General features: G+C 39.3%; 1 protein-coding gene and 1 long non-coding RNA gene across 7 annotated transcripts in view; both read right to left on the bottom strand.

Moving 5' to 3' along the window:
• The window catches only part of LOC6586084 (cAMP-specific 3',5'-cyclic phosphodiesterase), a 234,428-nt gene that overhangs the window by 126,970 nt on the left and 91,287 nt on the right, over nt 1-16,171 (bottom strand). For 3 of the 6 annotated variants that reach the window (XM_044011468.1, XM_044011469.1, XM_044011470.1), the window contains exon 1: nt 10,257-10,355. The exons of the other annotated variants lie outside the window; for them this stretch is intronic. The gene's annotated coding sequence lies outside the window, so the exon portion shown is untranslated. Of the gene's footprint in view, nt 1-10,256; nt 10,356-16,171 lie in introns of those variants that run through there. 6 annotated transcript variants of the gene reach the window in all.
• Nucleotides 10,634-14,317, bottom strand: LOC116804630. Its single transcript, XR_004364634.2, has 2 exons — nt 13,838-14,317; nt 10,634-10,683 (listed from the first exon to the last, which is right to left on the bottom strand). It is a non-coding gene; the product is annotated as an uncharacterized LOC116804630 (long non-coding RNA).

Raw genomic sequence — 16,171 nt, 5'->3', positions numbered from 1 at the left:
GTGGGAAAAAGCCACAGAGCCAAAGCTGGTTGAGAAAACAAAATGCTTTGAAATACACGCCTGGCAGGACACAGCGTCGCAAAAGGACTACGCTACAAGATATGCTACACGTACAGCAGCACGACGATGATGATGATGATGATGTTGCTCTTGGTACTGCATGCCGATAATTACATTGCTGATACTGCGCTCGTGCATGTGCCATATGTGAGCATGGCTTAGGGCACCTTCGCCTTCACTTGGTTACGTTTTTGCCGTTGTTGTTGTTGGTTTTGCTGTTGTTGTTGCTTTGAAGAGCTGAATGGAAGTATTTCGCCTTTGTCCTCTGCACAATGAGCTGTAAAACGTGGCATTGGCAAATGACAACAACAGTTATGGCTGCGGCTGCGGCTGCGGCTCTAGCTCCAGCTCACCAGCTCTCGCTCGACCCGGCCCAACACTGGACAGCGTGCGTGGACCAGGCGAACGGCGAACGGCAATCAACAGTTGTGATTGTTAGCTAATCGATCAGAATTTATATGATAGGTGAGATAAATTGAATTCATATTGATGACAATTGACAAGCAGCCGCACGACAAATCAATCTGAGCTGAATGCACGATTTATTTATCGAGAACGAGCAACTGTTGACAGCTAACACTGATTCATCGATAACGATCAGATAACTTAAAAAGGCATATTTGAGCACGATTTGATGTGTGATGCGTTAAACAGGCTAATGGGCGATTTATCGATTTGTATTTATATAACTATCAGATGTAATCGAATTATACAAATAAGAATAGATGCTTCAATATTAAATAAATTATGCTGTTCTATCGATAACTTTCTGCGGAGGAGTAGCTAAATATTAATGTCCGATTAATATAAATACTTATTATTAATTAATTTATTTAAATACTACTAATCGATAAATCAGTTTATGTCGATAAATACTTATGTGCGGCACAATGACTTGCCGATAGTTTTACACAGCTGTGTAGTTGAATTGGTCATTTATCGATAACGAAAATAATTACGATTTGGCATTATTATTAAATAAATCCATATATTGCTAGCTACCGATAACACTGAACTATTTGAATATCGCTAAATACTTCAAGTATACTCTATTCTGTTTTCAAAATTTTCCCGTACCTAAAGATTATTGTCTAATAAATTAATTGATTTATCGATAACGCCATAGGTTTCAATAAGTAAAGCTCTTTCATTTAAATGTCTTTAGTTTATAGAGATTACTTGCCATCGAAGTACGAAAAATACAATACGTTTATAAATTGTTATCTAGAGCATATGCTATCGATATTAAATCTTGTATAATTCATCATATCATATCTGTGGCTAACTCAATTTATATGGAATGTCGTTTCGTTATTGATCTAAATTGCTTTAAGAGTAAATCGCACACAGTGCTCCATAGTCCGTTCTCAAGCTTGAGCCGCCCACCCCCCACACCCTAAGAAAAAAGAAGGAAAATGCGTTTATCATGAAATAATTGAATTTGATTGTTTGGCTTCAAGTTGCGGCACATGCATGGACTGAGGGGAAGGCGAAGCGCCGAATGCTGTCCAAAAACGGTACAGAAATATTTGGCATTTACATGCTCAATGCTCGATGTTCGATGTTCGATGCCTGGATGCTTGGATGTCAATCATCAAAAGTCAATTGAGTTATCGATTTTCGATATATCAACTGTGCTGCACTTAAGTACACTTTGGAGAGCAAGAAACGATTTGGCCGAATCACATTTAACCAGTCTGCTACTGAGTGTCGAGCATTAATCGCTTAATTGAAAACGCAAAGCTCTTAGCTTTAATCGCTGAGCTCTTCACAACATTTTGCGACCGCATCCACAGAGGCTGAAACATTTTTCACCATTAAATGCACAGTTTATTGTGTCAATGCGCTTCAGTGGACTGCGTCAGAGAGGGGGTGAGTGGGAGAGTGAAAGAGGCTGTGTGGGCGTCGATTGGAATTACGATTTCATTGGGGTAAAAATGTGTTTGGCCATTTCATCATCATTGCAGATATCACGGCAATAGTCGACCGTAAATCAGTGTGGAAAGATTCGATTATTAGTTTGGTATATTCAAACATGCCTCGTTGGCCAGTCAACTCAATAATCGATATGCATATGTGGATGTCGATGTGGATGCAGATGCGGATGCGAATTGCGTATGCCTACCAAATGCCATTCAATAAATAATCGACGAGCTTTAGGCTCGCCCGCAATACTCTGCGGCTTGATGTTCTGGCCTTGCATTTGCATATATGCACCCTGGTAAACGGTAGACGGCAGACGGCAACGGAAAACAATGGCAAATCTGTGGAACAGTGGAATTGGGCCAGCTGCAGGGTAATTGAGAGTAAAGTCAATTTGCATGCGATTCGCAATTTCTCGCAGCTCGCATATGGTACAGCGACATTAGCATCTGGAAGATACGTGGAGCTGCAAGAAACCAGCGGAGCTGCCTATGGAAAACTCGCTCTCTCGCATTCTCCCACAGTTGAATATACACGAACATATACGTATGTATATAGTGTATATATGTATATGTGTGCGGCCTTTGTTGTATCGATCAAAGCTAAACAATTGAATTGTAATTGGTATAGAATTTCGTTGGGAGGCGCTGCTCGCTGCTTGCTGCTCGCTGCTCGCTGTTTGCTTTTACATGATACAAGATACAAGTCGCAGCTGTTAATGCACGTCTGTAGTCATGTGCTTCGATTTATCGACAGCATTTCTATTTGTACTTTTGCCACCAAATATTTACACAATTGACAGCTGCTCGCTGCGCGTTGGCAGTGTCTTACCCAGCTCCGACCCCTCATATATGTATATGTATATGTATATATATGTATATATATTATATATATATTATCCGAGCTTATTGTCACATAATCTTTGTCAACATAAAGCAGGCCACATCCGCGACACTTCCATTGCCTTGGCAAATACCCTCATTGCTGGCTGCCTGGCTGCCTGGCTGGCTAATGTGCCACGGCGCAAACAAACGCAGCGAACTTGAACTGACTTAAGATCTGCGCTGTGCCGAGATGATACACACGAGATGCTGACGGGCTGATAGCACTCACTCAACGTGTACCACATTCAATGTCTATTTATAGGCAGCTTAAATTGTCTAGAAATATATTTAAGAAATTTGTTGAATTAAATGTAACATATGATAGGCTTCAATTGAAGTGTATATGGATGGAGGTCTTTGGAATTGCATCTGGAATATGAGCTAAACAGTTGTCAATTGAAATTATAACTTCTTTTTTCCAATATCTGTTGTTATCTCTTTGTATTTGAGGTCTTTAGAATTTCCTTGGCGTTGTAGATTGTCTAAATGCAATATCTGCTTTTAAGTTCTCCATTGATGTCTTCATGTTTTTAGTATCCTAACTTCTTAGAGCTCCATTGGTTATATCTATAATCCACTCTATGAAACCTTATTGGATTTTGTTTTCTAAGAACCCTCATCTCAGCATCAGTATTTAAAAGTTCAACTGAATTTCTTATGGCATTTATATCTTTACTGCTTAGAGTTCTATTTGCTATATCTATTATCTACTCTATATAAAAATCTTCGTGGACTTTTTATCTAAACTCTTTAGAATTGAATATACGTTATCTAAAGCATTTTTTCACTTTTTACAATATCAGTTATCATCATCATAATGGATATGAACTGAAATTAGATATCTTAACTTTTGAGAACAGCCTGCATTTCTAATTTATTTGGCATCTGAGATCTATAGAACTGCATTTACATTATTTTCCATCAATTCTCATCTACAATCTTTGTAGATGTTTAATCTTAACAGCCTGGCAATTTTTTTGCAATATCTGTTAGCAATTCTGATTATATTCCTTAGAGCTACGTTATCTCTATTTGATTTGAATTTTATATCTTAACTCTATTGAGCTTTTTCTGAAAGCAAAACTGATCAAGTAGCTTAACTTTTTAACCTTAATTCAAATATCACTTAAGCTCCCAATGGATTTGGAATTTCAAGTCTAGTCTCAACTGAAATTATAATGAATTTGATATACAAGCTCTTTTGACCTCCTTTATCTATTATTAACTATTCATTCTAATATGTTTCTATATACATATATATTTAATTTAAATGGCTTAGTGTAGCTTTTTTGCATTGGGAATTCTTTATTCCATTTATATGAAATTCTGTTTTAGTTGTCTACAACGCTATGCTCAGTGCAACAAAAGTTCGTTGTGAGCGTTGAGCTTCGAGCAGCATAACATATGGCTGGCTGGCTTAAGTTGTTCGCAATATTTGTGAGACAATTGTGCGTATACGTAATATTTTATTTTTCATTTTATTTTAAAGCTATGCAATTGTATGTGTAGACAGCTGTTGGGGGTGGGGGTGTGTGTTTGGTGAGAGGATGTGTGTGTGTGTGGCGGTATACATATATATATATGTATGTATGTTTGTGTGTGTATGCTTTTCTTTTCTTCTATTTCGTGTTAAGTTATACTAGCTGAGAATTCTGGCTTAGTTTGTTTTACAACTTTCATTTGGCTTAAATGGCAGCACAATTGGCCATCCCCCCAAACACACACACACACATACACACACTCACACGCGAGTACACTCACGCATATAGAGTGTGAGATACGCATTTAATATCAGTTAAAAAGTTTTTGTTATTAAATAGACGTGTCAGCCACAACAACAATAAATGAATTTATATATAAATATGCGTGTATATATATATGTATAAATATATGTATATTCATGTTGGTGAATTGTGCTACTGATAAAGCCACTTGTCTGCCCGTCCAATCAATCAATAAGACCGCCTCACTTTTTGCCATGTTGCATAAACTCGTTCAACGCACAAAATGGCAGCCATAAATGTTCCCACGATACTCGCTCGAACACACACACGCACACACACACACATACACACTCATATTGATTATTCATGTGTTCTGTGTGGTCTTCGGTTCAGTTAGGCAACCAATTTGCATAACAACAACAACAACAACAGCAGTAGGAGGAAATAAAAAAAAAATAAAAACAATATAATTTGCCAAGCTGAGACGCAAATCGAAGTTGCCAACCTGTCGGTAGCCATTTGTTGGCCTGGACATTATTGTTGTTGTTGTTGTTGCTGTTGTTATTGTTGTTGCTGTTGTTGTTGTGGCGTGCTAATGACAAATTAGTGCCTGCAATTTGTGTCAAGTTGAAGTTCAAATGGCCAAAACCATTTTGTGGCCGGCTAAAACAATTTCGAACCACCGCCCACATATACATACATATGACAGCATCAATTCTGTTTGACATTATAAAATATGATGAATTCAATTTGCAATTTGTGGCAGGCCGGGCCAAAAGGCCAGCAACACTAATTGAGCATGGCACAAAGTGAAAGTGTTTACGCCGAGCAGTCAAGAAAATTGTTTCCACTGACAAATTAGTTGTTGCCGTTGCAAAGGCCAAAAGGAATTCAATTCCAATTCCAATTCCAGTTCCAATGCCATTTCCAATTCCAATTCCAACTTGAATGGCATTCAAACATAACTCTCTGCTTTGAGCTATGATTGAAATAAAAAAAAAATAAATAAAATAAAAAAAAAAAAAACAGGGAAGAAGCAGGCGAGAGGAAAAACAACTTCTCAAAGAGAACTAATTATTTTGTATATCGAGCAAATAGCTGTGTTACTGCCCACCTTATGATGATTGTGTGCGTACAGCGTGGGTCACGCCTTTAGAGCCATTCAAAGCCAAAGCTCAACTCAATTTGAATGCCAAGGCAATGCTTTCAATAAGTGTAGCATAATTATTGCAAATTAATGGCCTTCCTTTCAGTTAGGCTAGGAACTAAGGCTTACCACGGAGAAGAATCAGAGCATTCGCATGCGAGGGCTGTTCGGCAAGTTATTGGGTTTGCTGTGAGAGCTAATAGAGCTGAGGTAGCTTAAAAGGCATTTCATATGGTGTATAAGGGATATATATCGATAGCATGTGTGCGAGATGTGCTCAAAGAGTACTGGGTTTACATATAATAAACAGCATGAAGCATTTATGGCTCGTCTTCAAAGATATCAAACCAATTTGATAGATCCTGACAAATATGTGAGATATATGTGAGATATACTTCAAAAGTCTTGCAAATGCTGAGCTGTTGAGGGCTGCCTATATTGTTTTTAAAGATTTCTTTGCTGCACATCATATACCAGAGAATCGAACTAGTCTGAATGACCAGATAAGTCCTGACAACTGTTTTGCTAAGAGACCAATCTCTTCAAGGTTGGAGCAAGGAATTTATAGCAAAGTTTTGGATAAAGAGAAGATACTAATGCGGAGAGTGATCTCGCTCTTTGTGACTTCTTCATTTTCATGCGGAATAACTGAGGAGGTCCTTGGAAGGACAAGGCTGAACAACAGTTAAGGGCAACCCTTGCTATTGGGACTTACTCAGAAAAAAAATAGATAAATCATGAGAATATACATAAATTTAAATCAATATAAAAAGCAATGCAACATCTTCAATGCAACACTTCATATTCAGCTCTCTGAAGCCTGAGCCTAACCTGCGCATTCTCAATGATTTGCCTGCATAACAAAAAGACTTTTTTCTTGTAAAATATTTTTGATAGCATTTCATTCGTAATATATCTTGAATTAAAGGAAAAGAGAGAAAGCTCAGCTCTCAATGTGTGTTTCTGAAGGCCAATTAAATTGCTTGCATAACGCCGCAATCTATGCAGCAGCAGAGCCAAAGCAAAACCCTTGGGCAGTTGCAGCTATGTAGAGCCGTAGCCACAAGTCAAATGCAACTGTTGTTGAGCCGTTGCAATTGCATAACATTTGACTATTTCATATTAGCCTCAAATGCGAAAAAGAAAAAAGTATTGTCCGGAGAACTGAAGGAAATGCCAAACTGCGTCGGGCTGCGTGGGTGTGTGTGCAGGTGTGTGTGAGTGTGTGTGACAGGCGAAATCTCAGTAGATGTTGAGTACATGCACATATATCTAGCTATTTATATATATATATGTACTCTATATATATATGGCTGTAAACAAAAGTTGAGCAATTTCGAATCAAATTTGTCTTAATTTGCCAATCAGCTGCAAAATATATTTGCTCAGCGATAAGGCGAGTGTGAGTGGAAGAGCGCTAGAGAAAGAGAGAGATAGAGAGAGAGAGGGAGGGAGAGAGGGTTGCAATTGCATAACAGTAATTGACACTGTGTGTAAATGCAAATCCTTTAAGTGGTCGCTGGAGTGGTGGGCACTTGAAATAAGTGCAGGGTGTCTCGACACGACACGACACGACACGACACGACTCGACACGTAGCGCCTTAGCCTCAGCTGGCAGTTGGCCGTTGCCATTTGGCCGCTGGCTGTTGGCTGTTGGCTGAGCGTCGCACAGTCACGTCGAAAAGTAGACACACCTCTGGCAGTGCTATATTTAGATGATGGCATATTGTTTAAAGCTAAAAACTTTATCTCAAATCTTATCGATGCACGAATACAATTGTGTCGCCCCACTTATCAAGCAATTCAAATCTCAATGCGTGCGGGACAGGCGGGGGGAAGAGTTCAAGTGAGAGTGAGTGTGAGGTAGGGTCAAACGGCAGGTGGGTGAGTGAGTGCGTGTGCTGCACAGCCAGAATGTCGCCTATTAATTAGTGTATACGTCAATCAGAGATATTTTCGATACACGCATTAACAATGTACGAAACTGGTGTGTGCTCGTATCGCCGGAGCAATCGAGACTTGCGAGACTTAAGTCGCTGCTGTTTTATTTTATTTTTTGCTTTATTATTATTATTCAGTTGTTGTTGTTGTCGTTGTACTTGTTGTTGTTGTTGTTGGTGTTGTCCATAGCCTATCGGTGTATCAACGGCGTCCGTGGGTGCGCTATTATCTTATCGGCCCTGCCTAAGACCCGCCGCGTAAATGCTTTAAACAGCTTTAGCAGCGTCAGCGCGACGATTATGAAACGTGTCGCATTGCTCCGGGCGTGATTAGTTTTAGCCCAAAAGGCAGCTGGCCATAAAAGAAAAGCAATGCCATGCAAATAGCAAATAGCATTTAGCAACTGGTAAATGCAGTCGCACAGCTGCTGGACGAACTTATCTGTGTGGCACTGTTTGAGCTCCAAGGCAATTGGGCGACAATTATCTGCCCCATCAACGGCATTATCATCAGCAAGCGACAGAAGAAGCTGCACCAATTGCATTTCCACACATGCTGTGCGTGTGTGGGTGTGCGTGTGTGGTGTGTGTGTGTGTGTGTGTGTGTGTGTGCGAGTCACTCAAGTGGCGCTTTAGCTTGACGTCTGAGAGCAACTGAGTGTTTGCGGGTATCGCAGACAAATGCCATTCGAGTGCCAGACATGTGCATGTGTGTGTGTTTATGTGTGTGTGTGGGTGTCTGTTTCTGTGTGTGTGTGTGTGTCGCCCTGAAAGTGCACACATGCTCCATTAATTGCATCTAATTAGTTGAAATCAAAGCAATTAATCTTTTTAAATGATTTATTGATTCATATACACACACACACACATAGACACACACTTATCTGTCGCTCAACAGCCACGAAGCTAATGCTCGGTCATCCCCTATTAAATACACAACTTTTCAGCCAAGCTGCCCTCAAACAAAAGCTCATTGAATTACTTGCAATCGCTGCACTTGAGGCAATTCAAACAGCGACAGCTTAACTTTAACAGCCTGCTAATGCCGTAACAAATCTCTGGCTCCCGGCGTGAAAAGTTAGTCGAGCAATTAAGATGTTAACCAGAGCTGACGGCGCATTGCACAAATGTTGTATAAGCAATTCCAAATCTAATGTCGAGCAGCTTGCAAAATAAATGTAATTTATTTAATAATTGAATGGCAATTCAAGGATTTAATGTTTGCTTTGAGCTGCTTAGACACAACCTGAATGAGCATTTTCAATTGATGCGTGATGCGCATCAAAATGTTATACAGCCATACATACACTCTCCCCATATATATATACATATTTGTATACATTTATTTGCGTTTGTATTGATGTCCTACCGACATCTGGAAATTGACAGGCTAACTAGGAGCTTTATTAAATCTCGACACACGCTGTCAACCTGTCGCCGCGGCGTCGCCAACTTAACGGCAATTCTTAAATATCTTTATTTCTCTTCTCTGCTCCGTTCATGCTCATTCACGAATGTGCAAGGAGTATATGGGTTTTGTTGCCGGACAATGCGGCCGTCCGTCTCTCCATATCTCTACTCTAACCTCGAATTATAAAATATATTCTAGATATTTTCGCTACGCCCACTAAGGGCGTGGTACATGCATTTTCCGGCATTTCAAAAACCCTCACAGGTAAACAGCTAGAGAGTTGGAATATGGAACATGCGCCTGCCAAAGATATGGCGGATACACATATATACAATCATGAGGGGGCGTGGCTAATCGGTTGTATAGTTTTTAAATTAGAAGCTAAAAATTCTAAAAAATAGCTGTCGATATCTTCTATAGACTTGCACAACAATATATGCAGGTACATCAAAAAGGGGCATGACGCAATGGAAAATGATTCTGTTAGATGAGCACTATGCAGTCGTTAACACCCGATTCTTGCTTGCATTATTATTTTTTTTGCTTTTCTGTTATGTTTCATCGACAAGCGAGAAAATTGAATTGAACTTTTGTCGAGCCTGTTGTGTGCTTTAAATGCCCCAGCAATTACGTGCCGAGCATTTGGCCATAAATCTATACTTTCAACTAGATCCCACACTGATTTGCATTCGCTGACCGACAATGGTGCGCAAATATAAATCATATGTGAATTATTTAGCAAATCGTCAGCTCGTCACTGTCAACATTTGTTGGGCTAAGTAAACGCATTTGGCTTTTAATTTGTTGAACTGCCAAACGAATTGAATTAAGTGTAGCCAAAAAAAAAAAAAAAAAAAAAAAAAAAAAGGAAAAAAAGTAAATAGTAAATGCAAACATACACAGCACAAATGTTTGCTGCTGCGGCGCACGCGGCGTATGCGCAACGTGCCCGACTTTGAGTCTCTTTGAGTTTTATCTTTGATTTAATTCAGTTTGTGTTCGCATTTAGAGTTTGAGTTTGAGTTTGAGTTTCAGTTGCAATTTGTAGTTTCGTACTTAATTTGAAACTAATTAAAAAATTCTCTGTTATTTTTTCATGTAGTATTTAATTTTTTTGTATTTTTTTTTTTTTTTTTTTAACTTCTGTTCCGCTGCTGTAAAATTTACCTTTTTCTTCCTCTGGTTGTGCGTGCTGCGGCTGCTGCTCTTCGACTTTGACTTCTTCCTCTTCTTGTTGGATGCTGTTGATTTGATTTAAATGTTTTTGTTGTTGTTGTTGTTGTTGTTCTTTTATTTTCTCTGTTTGGTATTTTTGGTTGTTATATTATATTTTTTTATTTGCTTGTTATGTTTGTTGGTGGGTCGAGTTGCGTGTACGTTGGGCGTTTGCCCCCACTTGACTAACGGCAAAATTTGTTTCGTTTTTAATTGCTTTTGCTTATGTTTTTGTTTTTTATTTTTTTGTTTCGCTCTTTTCTTTTTTTTTTTTTTTTTTTTTTTTACATACGCGTGTGTTTATTTATTACAGATTTATTTTGTTTTTATTTTCGGTATATTTCTGTGGAATTTGATAAGCAAAAAAAGTCGCGCAAAACTGTTGAAATTAACGCGCAAAGAGTAGAAAACAAAGAATTAATTTTAATACACAATGAGAGAAAGGTGTTTGTGTGTGTGTGCGTGTGTGAGCACAATGTTTATGTTATTTGCTTTATTTTAGTTTTAGTTGCTGCTGTTGTTGCTGTTGTTGTTGTTGTTCTATTTGCTCAGCTTTTATTTATTTTAATTTCTCTTTAAATATTTGATGTCCTGGGTTCTGCACCTTTTTGGCTTTGCCTTTGGGTTTGCCTTTGCTTTTGCCGTTTTGGTTTATTTTTATTTTTATATTTATCGTTAAATTTTTGTCGCTTGTTGTCTTCGGTGTTGCAGAGCACTGAATTCATACACTCGACTGCGCGTTCTGTGTTGTGTTTTATAAATAAATAAGTTTCACGTCTAATGGCCACCGAAATGAATTTCTAAGCCCAAGCCCAGCTGCACATAGATACACACACACACACACACACACACAGAGATTGAGAGTGAGAGTGAGAGGGGGATGGCGAGTGCGAGAGAGAGAGAGACATACGCATACACACTTGGAACGTATTACCCAACAGCCCAATATGCTGTCAGCCAGAAGTACACGCACTTTGTTGCACTGCGGCCTGCTTTAATTATGCTCTATATACAAGCACTTAGCATAGCCGCAAATAAAAATATACATATAATACACGTGTGTGTGTGCTATTCAATTTGATGAATTCCCATAATACTGTCGTATACCCTGCACCATGTGTACACTCAAGCTGATGCTGACTATGAGAGTAGACTTTCAACTGGATTTTCTTTGTGAGAGAATTATGAATGCATGGGATTAGCAAATAGATTTGAGTTAAATACATATATATCTGTCATTACTTTAGATAAGTCATTTGCAGCAAGAGCTAAAACTACTTTCTCTCTGAGACACTACTCAAATTGTGATGGATTATAGTCGGGGAAAATAACTTTTTGATTAGATATGATATCACTTTCTATTAATTCCTGAGACTATTCACCGTCTCTATATATAATATAGTTTGAAATTTATATTTAGGATTTGAATCACAGCCATTTGAGACTACAATCAGCTCATATTGAATGATAGGCATTACTTTATCTACATTATACGCAGCATGGAACAGACAGGTGTTAAGACCACTTTCCCTTTTATAAGACAATTCTGATAATTTGCTTTGAATTGTGATAAATTGGGATTATAAACTAATTTGGCAATTGATGTGATAAGAGCTGCTTTATATGTACGAATCGTAGTCCAAACACTTGAAAAGATAAGTCTCTTTGAGTCTGAAATTGTCTCTAGGATTTCTATTGGGTATCAGATGTAGCCTGATTTATAAAACATTTGCTGAGTTGACTTTTTTAAGAGCTTTATTACTTTCTCTATGATTATTATTATCATTAAATGTGTTAGGAAATAGTGAGCATTATATGGCATTATATTTAAACAGTCAAGTGTTTAGATTTAGAAATTCTAAAATTGGCATTGGAAAATCACTTTAGATTAGTTGTCGTAGTCATGGTTGAATATCGATATTATCTAAGCGTGGAGTGCGTGGCTTAAGCCGATTGAAATGGAAACTTTTTAATCAATTTTTTTTTTTTTTTTTTTTTTGTGTGAGATAAGATAGAATTTTTTGGAGATTTTGGCTTAGCTCAAGGTGACATTTAATATGAGATAATGCCTATATATAATAATATATAATTTATAGTATATACAAAAAAAATATAAACATATATGTATATTTATTTATTTTTTTAAATTTTCTAATTTTAAACCTCTTTTCTAGCATATTTGGATTGCCAGCATGACTTTCAACTTTTACAGGGTATTTCGCCTGCAGCGTGTGTCTGCTCTGCTGTTCAAGAGTTGTTCATGGTTCGTTTTTCATTTTTCGCTTGATGAATATTTTTAAATAGTTTTGGCTGGCGCATAAAATGTGTTAATTTTGCTAGACATTGTCGCTGCTCTCGCACTCGTGTTGCTGTTGTTGTTGTTGTTGTTATTGTTGTTGCCGCTGTTGGCTTAGTGTTTCTTTTGTTTTGGTGGCCGTCCAATAATTTTGATTGCTGCCAAAAATTCTTAGACATTCGGCCGCATTTTCGGCTGACAGTAAGAGGCCCTCGGCCCAATCCCGCAACACCACCCACCACCCACCACCCACCACCAAGCACCACAGCTATTGGCGAAATGTGAACAAAGTCTATCGCTACTCTAGTTACTCTACTTATGTCAAACGGGCCCTCTTGTTCTTCTGCCTGCCCTCGCTGACGCGTTTATAGCGCTAATTGATAGCGAGTGATAGGAACAATTGTCGCTGTGTTTGCGAAGCTTTTGATTTTGATTTCCTTGAGTCATAGCCAATGGTCTGCACGCCGCTTGACAACGGCTGTTGGCCCGATTCAAATTTCAGCTGGAATGGAGGCTGTGTGTGGCTATTTGGATGTGCGACAGGAGCAAGCGACTAGCATTAATCATTGTGATTAATTGAATTTCTGCTTATCTGTGGGCCCCCACCTGACCATAGTCACATCGTTGTAGATCAAGCGATAATACGCGTAATACAGCCTATACACACGTGCGCTTTAGCTCCAGCTCTCTCCCTCTCCCCCTCTCTCTCTCTCTCTTTCGCTCTCCCACTCTCTCATTGGACGGCTTAAGTTTTATGCTAAACAAACAACAATCAATAAAAGCAATTAATTTGTTGCAATAAATGGCAAACGCCCACGAGAGCCCAACGGAGATAATCGCAACAGATCTGGCTTGGGCCATAAACATAAACTATAACGGCCATATATGGGACACACGCCACACATGGTTCACTTATATGGCCAGAATGATAAAAACAACAACAGCTACAAGAGTCACCAAAATCTCGATCTCTCTCGTTAAGTGATTCGTGAGCTGTTCAGGGATTCTCTCTGCCCTGCAACAAGTTCTGCTGCTGCACTAATTGCTCGTGTTTGCAAGTGTCTTTTGAGAGTCGTTCATTGGCTTCGCTTTCACACACACACACACACACACTCGTTACATTTCCAGGGCTGTGCACTTTGATTTGGTTTTCAAGCACCTTTTGCACTCAACACGCGACACAAAAAAAAAAAAAAAAACAAAACAAAAACACAAAAAAAAAAAAATATATATATACCATATAGTAGTCGAACGGCGGCTAGAAATGGTAAAACACTCGACTTTAGACACGAGCGCGTTGTTGTTGTTGTTGTCGGTTGTTGTTATGTGTTTGATGTTGGTTGTTGCTTGCAGCAGTTGCTGCTGTTGGTTGCACGTGCTGCTGCTGCTGCTGCTGTTGTTTCTACTACTATTGTTGCTGCTACTGCTGCTGCTGCTGCTAGTTAGCTGCTGCTGCTACTGCCGGCGGCTCTGCTATTTGGGCTCGCTTTAGTCGCTGCTGCTAAACCTTCACGCTAGACGTTTGCTACGCAACTGACAAGCGGCAGCGGTTCGTCTCTTCCGACGAGCCACAAACGACGCGCCGCTCGGCTGGGCGCTTCGGCTCGCCAAACGTTCGCTTTCAACATGTTGCGAGCGTCGCGCACCGAACCAGCGGGCGGGCCATGAGTGAAAGTGCAGCAGCTGCTGCAGCTCCTCCAGCTTTTTCCTTTTTTCTTTTTTGGCTTTGGCTGTTCAGCTTTAGCAGCTCCAAAAAAAACAAAAACATAAACAAAAAAAACAAAAAAATACAAAAAAACAAATAGAAAATCAAGCAGAAAGAAGAATCCTTGTAAGTGGAAAACGATTGTGCTTGATAGACTTTATATATGCCCTGTGTTTAGTAAGAGCTCATTGAAGTGCCTGATGGTTCATAGGACGTTTCTTAAGAGCCTTCGATTTATCGATATTTATCGATTTGGTAAAGTGCAGCAGCTTTTTTTGGCTTTTCCACTTTTGCAGCCTGACAGCTTAAAGAAAAAGAGGAAGAAGAACAGAAAGCAAAATCCTTGCAACTAGGCAATCATTATGTTTGATGGACTTAGAGATACCCTGTCTTCATATTCACATATCTATGCGCTTGCCCACCAATCGACTTGTAAAGAATCGATTAAAACCGATGGGCCAACATTTATCGATTCGTTAAAAGTCAACACATTAGTCGTTTACTGCTTGTCTACTACATTTGAAACTCCTCTTGGCTTATGTTTACAGGGTATATAAACGATTTTTTCCTTCGTTAGGCTGGCGCACGAAATTGGTAGGCAACGGCGAAAAGGCCAAACAAAGCGGGCAAAAGCAATAAGAGCAAATAAATAAACTGCAGCTGCAGCACCACCAGCTGCAGGAGCAGCAGCAGCACCTGTGTAACCGTTAGCAACATGCTGCACAGTGGTGCAAATGAAAAATATTTGAAATAATTGAAGAAAGGATTTCAAACTTAAAATGCCCCGCTAGTCGAGCATTGCGTAATCCATCTATGCAATAATTAAAAGAAATAATTATATAATTGATATATTTGTTACAGATGGAGAAATGTTAGCTTGGCCTGGCCACTGTCAACTCGATGGGCGTGGCAGTGGGCAGCAATTGTTGAGGTAACACTAGAAGGCCGCTAGAGCCGTCAAGGCTGTCTTTGACATCGAATGCCAGCCTGCAAGTCTTGGCTTTTACTATTCCAGTAAATATTTGAGGCATGCGGCTTGAAGCTCTCACAGATAGTTTGTTTGTCTTAATTGCTGTGGACATCAGATATTTATATATATATATATATATATATATATATATATATATATGTATGTGTTTATGTACATATATGAATTGAAAAAAAAGAATTCTCAGAAATCCAAATGCTTTTTATTGTGCGCATATTCTCAGAAATTGATAAATGCTTTTCAGATAGATCAAAAGCTGCTGCTTATGAAACAAATCATTGAGACAAGCTGCCGCAAATGAAAACAAAATTTGTGGCCAGCTTCTTTTCAGAGTACGGAAACGGATTTTGACGGCCGTCCGGGTGAAGCAAACATGTTGCCAAGTGTATTACTAGCCAACATGTTGGCTGCCTCTGGCGGCATTAATGATGTGACTGTGGCCAACACCACAAACACCAGCATCAGCCGGCTGTGATGGCTGCGCTGCCAAATCCCAGTCGCCGTTGGACAACAATGACCAATGGATGAGATGATGATTCCGGCTGTGCGGATGTGCGGCTGCGCTGCATGGGCGTTTGTGCAACGCGGCGTATGATTAACAAACTAAACAGGCATTTATCAGCGACTGCAATTGACGACTCCCTGCGGACCAGTCGAATCCAATTAAACACAAAATAAATCCTGTAGCTACTTAGCTAGTTTCAGTTCATATTTCACACGCACTCTGCGCCTCCCTTCCTCCCTCCTTCTCTCTTTCTATCACTCTTTTTGTTCAGTTTTGGCACGGGCGCTGCTCTAAAATGCATAGTTGAAATGCAACTGCAAGTGCAAACAGAAGCCGATTACCTAATTAAACAAACAACAAACAAACCATGGGC

This window comes from Drosophila mojavensis, unplaced genomic scaffold (assembly GCF_018153725.1).
Source record: "Drosophila mojavensis isolate 15081-1352.22 unplaced genomic scaffold, ASM1815372v1 contig_136, whole genome shotgun sequence".
Classification (NCBI taxonomy): domain Eukaryota; kingdom Metazoa; phylum Arthropoda; class Insecta; order Diptera; family Drosophilidae; genus Drosophila; species Drosophila mojavensis.
Note: the sequence above shows the minus strand (reverse complement) of the source record. Positions and strands in the feature narration are given on the sequence as shown.